Source organism: Leptinotarsa decemlineata, unplaced genomic scaffold, assembly GCF_025532065.1.
Source record: "Leptinotarsa decemlineata unplaced genomic scaffold, Ldec_3_MD MMD2_tig00026328_RagTag_RagTag, whole genome shotgun sequence".
NCBI classification, from domain to species: domain Eukaryota; kingdom Metazoa; phylum Arthropoda; class Insecta; order Coleoptera; family Chrysomelidae; genus Leptinotarsa; species Leptinotarsa decemlineata.
In genome coordinates, this window is record NW_027412688.1 from 16,032,258 (window position 1) to 16,038,917 (window position 6,660).

The window sequence follows — 6,660 nt, forward strand, 5'->3', positions numbered from 1 at the left end:
AGAGGAAGGACTTAACATAAGCCCATCCAAATCGACCACAGTAGCATTCACCAAGAGGACTAAAACGGAGGGTCTTGGACCTCTAAAACTTCGAGGTGAAGAAATACAAGTGTCGGGGGAATTTAAATATCTGGGAGTAATCCTAGACTCCGAACTGACCTGGAACCAACACTTGGACAGGATAAAGAGGAAAGCGGAGGTAGCACTGATGCTCGCCAGGCGCACCTATGGGAAAACATGGGGACTAAAACCAGACATGGTATATTGGCTATACACGATGGTGATTAAACCTATGATAACATACGCATCTCTGGTCTGGTGGCCAAAGGTGAAGCAGGCGACCTCCATCATCAAACTAGGCAAGGTGCAAAGACTTGCATGTTTGGGAATGACGGGAGCAATGAGAACTACCCCAACAGCTGCATTGGAGATACTCCTGAATTTAACTCCTTCACACTTTGTGATAATGGGGGAGGCTAGGATGGGCCAATTCAGACTGGAAAACTCACCGAACTACAGAAGAGCGGACCGAACAGAAATTTCGGAACAAGTGGAGGAGCACATATTGAATATGTGCACGGACCACATGACACCGAAGTACACCTCTAACACAAACTTCACGGTCAAAATGATAAGCCGTGAAGAGTGGAAGACCATTAGTCATCCCGAAAACATGTTTGGAAAAAACACCTGGTATACAGATGGATCGAAGACCAAACATGGAACGGGAGCTGGAATATATCGAGCGGATAGAAATCTCAACTACAGCTATCCACTAGGAATATACACATCCGTATTCCAAGCGGAAGTGTATGCTATCTTGAAGTGTGCAAGGCTTATTAAATTGAGACCTCAAAGAAATGAGCGGATCAATATTTTTACAGACAGCAAGAGCGCACTAGGGGTTCTGACAAACCTGAAGGTGACATCAAAACTAGTCTGGGAATGCCATGAAGCTTTGAATGAACTTGCAAACAGGAACAAATTAACTTTGTACTGGGTGCCAGGGCATTCAGGAATCACAGGTAATGAAAAAGCTGATGAATGCGATAGACGCGGATCATCAACTTCATATATAGGTCCTGAACCAGCTCTGGGGGTATCAAAATCACTTGTACGAAACCAGATTAGGATATGGACCAATAAGAAGCACACAGAGTACTGGACAAAAGTATCTGGCAACAAACACAGTAGAACCTTCATTGGGGAACCGTCCGAAAAAAGAACCGAAGAATAATTACAGGGCTACTGACCGGTCATTGCCCGCTCAGAGAACACCTGAATAAAATGGGGCTGTACAATGGAGACCTCCGCTGCAGATTATGCAACGAAGGGATAGAAATAGCTCTACACTTCTTTTGCGAATGTGAGGCACTGAATCACAGGAGGCAGGCAATATATGGACGTACGAAATTACGTCCAGAAGAATATGACGAACTTCCAACATGGAACCTCTACAAACTAGTACAGGAAACGAGACTGATGGAATGGGTGTCATGAGAAGATGGGAGAACAAACGCTATAAGCCCAAGAGGCTGCAGTGTTTCCTGGAGACTTGCATTAAATGGACAAGTCAGACAGCTCTCAAGGTTAATAAAAATAACCTGTTGTTTGTTGTATGCTTCAGCTTAGTTCGAAAAATGATACTCTGGAGGAATTTGATTTTCAATTATTGAAAATCATCGACTTTATGTTGATGATATACACTATCTTGCACTGAGGAGTGGCCAAACAGCCCGAAACATGTCTGCAAGTGTGTTCCAATAATTGAAAATCTATGTCGGCAGTTGTATCGCCAACAGCATATGCAGTAATAACTTCTGTGAAGAATCCTGCACTGACACCTGTCGTATATAATTCAACGCCCTTCATTGTATTAGCCAGGGGAGTAGTTGTTTTCTGATAGGTGTCAGTCCATTAACCTACTGTGTAGGGAGTTGAGACTGGCCTGGACGAATTGTTCTGTCAGATGATTTGATTTATAGCCAGTCTTCAAGTATGCCCACTGACTATATGTAAAAAATAATTTTATAGATGATGTAATAATTCAGTTCAAATTGGAGTAATATACACAGAGGCTTCTGGGCTCCCACTGAAATAAGATGCCCCGTGGAATAAAATTCGATATAGATGCTACATTGATCTGAAGCAGAGCAATATCATCATATTTTATGAAATATGATTCTCTATGAACATTTAAAGGCCTCTGCTTACAAAATGTCTATATGATGTGACATTGCCTTATTCACTTTATGTATTATTACCTACAGATATAATATATCCTCATTACTCATTCCATTCTGATTTGCCTCAATTTATTGTGTACTCATTTATCGAAACTTCTTTAAATTGTTTGTTTGATTCATTATTCACTCTTACTTCAATCTCTAAAAATGCATCGATCGTTTCGAACGATATTAGTCCGACTCTTCGAAATCTAATGTAATATTGTCAATGAAAAATAATACAAGTGATTTTTCAGGGTCGATTTTCAGCTATTATTTGCAAACGCTTCACAACGGGACGAGCTGATCGTTTGTAATGGCATTATCATTTATATCTCCCCCCTGGGAAAGAGTAGTAAACTCGAGTGTCATCTACATTTATGACATTTTCAATCACCCTTGTCTCGAAAACCGTTAGAATTATAAAGTGTGGTACATGCTCTGAATTCAAATGGTTTGAAAAATCATGATTTAAAAAGGACAGGGTGTTTTCGATATTTTCATCTTTATTCATAATAATTTCAAGCTAGACTTTCAGGTATGTGATTGAGAGTAACTGTGAAGTTACATTCAAAAGTTGTTGAAATCCTTTTTGTTTCATTTCCGGGCTTGTGAGTAGTGGTTTCAAGGATTGCATAACTGAAGGTTTGATTGAAACTCCAGCCGATATTGATAATTTCAATTAGGAACAAGGTAATTGCACTTTTCATCTCAATGTGCAAACATTATCTCTTGAAATTTATATGTTTCGATTCATACCTCCGGTGGTTGAGTCTGAATTTGTTGCTGTATGTTTGTTATGATTTTCTGCGGTTATGATATTGCTTATTTTTCATTTTTCTGCATTGATTTTGTCAATCAAGAGGAAGTTCAATCGAGCTTGTTGATACTTCAATCCAGATCAGGTCATTTGGAGAACGTAGGTCCTCTAAAAATATTCATTCATTAAAAAACATTATTCTAGTACGTGACAGATGTCAACCCCATCGGAGGATTTTTTGGATTCCGGTGTCTCTCACATTCTATGAAAAGGTCCTCAGTCCGATTTGTTTCAGAACTCTTTTGGAACTCGAGGGATGCAAGATTTCTTTCAGTTATGAAAATTGGCTCCTCAGTAGGGTCTTTTGAATTTGTTTCAATCATTTTTCTGCGGTTTGCCAGTTTGCCTAATGCTTGCACTCACAAGTATCTTTATCTCTATTGTATAATGGCTGACGTTGTCTCATATTTATAATGCATAGCTAAGGATAACTTGCCATCAAAATTCCGGAACATTAGTATCACAGTGTTACTATCTCCACTCGGGTTTGAAGGCCGTCGTAGTTTGGAACCACATCCTAACGTTTCGCCAGCACGAGTGGCTTGATCAACAGGCAGATAGATTAAAGGAAGGAGCCCACCTGTGGAAGATCAGTATAAACCCTGACAAGAGTCAGGCAATACTGTTCACCAGGAGGATGGTACACTCGGAAGGAAACGTCATCTTTAACGTTCGAGAGATTCCGTGGACCAACGAAGCTAGATACTTGGGGGTCAATCTAGACAAAAGATTAACGTTCAGGTCTCACGTACGGCAGAGAATAGGATTGGCGAGATCTGCCCGACAAAACCTATTACTAATTATAGGACGAAGAAGCAGCGTGGGACTGAAAGTAAAGCTGCCAATGATAAAGTCCGTAATACTGTCGATAATCCTGTATGCCGGAACTGCCTGGGGCCAGTGCGCAGCGACATACAGAAGACAGATCCAATCGTTTATGAACGCGTGCGTTAGGGCTGCCGTAAACGCTCCAAGATATGTACCAAAAAGGTACATATTCAAAGATATAGACCTGAACATACAGAGAAAACACGCAGAGGACACGTATGACAGAATTCAAGCGCACGATAACCCAACGCTGAGCGACTTACACAACGCATTGAACAGATTCCGAGAGAGGGACAAACACAGGAGGCCAACGAAACAGAAGCAAAGACCACCCCCGAGAGTCGCTGTCAGGCGGCGGTAAGTATAAAAATTTCTCAACCAGTTCAAATTAAACTCTCTTTCAGACACACCGAGAACCAACACACGTACGCGATTAAAAAGGCACTCGTTTCCGGTTAGTTTTTGGTGATTCCATGCAAAAATTCAGTTAGGAAAGTTGTGATTGAACAATTCAATAGATCAGAAAGAATAGCACCTAGAGGCTGACTTGCGACCATTGGGGACTGCTCGGAGAGTGGGGGTGGGTGGAGTGGTTTATTGAGTTTTCCTCAAAAAATTTATTTTGTGGGGCGAAATTTTCACTCCAGGGCACTCAACCCGGGAGTGGCTTGATGATGCATCGATGATGATCGAGTCGTCGGTGAATCATCAAGCTGAATAAACCTCTGAAGAAGCCAACCATTCGTGCTGGCGAAACTTTAGGATGCAATTCCAAACTACGGCCACCTTCAAACCCGAATGGAGACGGTACCACTGAACATCTTGGCTGCCAGAGCCTCAACCATTTTATCAATAGTATTACATATCGATGTTTTGCTGAGCAGGTAAATACTCTTTCTTGCTATTGAATTCGATGTTCTATGTACAAAAGAATCTTGTAGACTCAGTTCGTGATTGTGATCTAGTTATTCTTCCAGTCTGTTGGTTTCTCCAAACTGCTCATTCAATTCATGTCGTTCTTCTTTTGATCCGTTCAATTATTTCATCGAACTCGTTTTCGGTCTACTTTACCTTGTCTTTGAATTTCATCCTAAAGTTCTTCGACTTCATCTACAACATCACATATTTCACTATACACTTGTGAAACTTTTCACGATTCTCTCGTTCATTTCATTATAAACTTCAATTTGTTGTTCCTCTATTCCTTCAATTTCTTGTTCCGACATATCTTTTTTTCTTGTTCTACGAGGTTATTTTCGTCTATTTATTTTTAACTGATCTAGCCGTTGAAGCTGGATCATTGGAGTTAAATTATTGGCGCGCCTTGAGAGTAATGAGAGAATTGTTTTTTTCTTTTTTCAGTTGCTTCTAATATGAAAGCTATATGGAAGTTGAGACTTCGTTGATGAATAACGCGTACAAGTTTCGTATTCACACCTATTCAATAGTAAATCCCGTTTTCGACCCATGATATGACAAGTAGATAAGGTTGTTTCAACGAGTAACGAAATCAATATTTCTATGATAAGTGAGTTTTATGAAAGAATGAGCTCAAACGTTTGGCAGCTCATATGCCAAATTTACGAAAAGTAAGTCACATGTGTTCTGTTGGCAACAATAGTTCGTCAGGTTATTTAAACAACCGAGGTTGCTCGTGTAAACTTGATCTATATACAGAGTCACATAAAGTTCGCGACATATGGAATTTTTTTTATTAACGGATATAATGAAAATTTGACTTCGCAGTTAGTTCATGTTTGAAAATTGAGTAGAAAGCAGCCTCTTCCTTTGTAATGCGCTATTCTAGACCTGTCAAATTTGACATTTTTTTTAAATCCTCAAAAAATCAGTTTTTTTGTGAAGTTTGAAAAATGAAGAAAATAAGTTGTTCAGTTTCCAATTTTATACCCTTGCTCAAAATTTGGACTGTCTAGTGTCACTTCGACTTTTTTCCAATTTTTTCAATTTTTCGAATCTTTATCTCTACCGATTCGAATGAAACATGATTCCAATTTGATAATTTTGATGAATACGAGACTTAAATGTCACATCTTGCCCAGAAAATACCGCATTGGCCTGCTACCAGAGAAAGAAATAAATATACTTTCAGAAATTCGTTCTTGTTGTTGCAAAGTTCATCTAGTTTTTTCATTTCATTGTTAAACTGATTCGGATTTTCAATATATGGACGTCACGATAATATGTCAGTAATAGAATAAACGTATTTCTTTTCATTCTTATTACACTTGTATTCCTTTTGTATTTTTTATTATTAAATCAAATCAAATGAAAATGTCAAAGATGAAATTTCATTGACAAGAAATTAACATTTCTAAGAAACATAAGATACACAACTCAAAAGATATTGTCGAAAATGAAATATCATTGTTAAAGTGTTATTATTTTGAAGAATATAAGTTATACAAATTGAAGGTAATATTTGAACATTTGTTGATTTCAGCATTTTGGGGTGGAGAAGTAGTCAGAATGTAATAATATATATGCTACATATCGAAATAAATGATAATAATAATAATGAATATTCTCATGCAACACATAAATGTAAGTATAAGAATATAAAAACTATAAAGCATAAAAATATAAAAGTGAATACATAGAAAATAACAGTAAGTATCAACTTCGTAAACATTTTCAACTATACAGTTCAGAGCTAAATATAAACATCAAACAAAAAGTTGAAAAAGTCACATAGTTTAAATACCAGTAGGTATTGAAACACAATAATTAAAATTAATTGTTAATATAATTTAAATTTATGTCTGAATA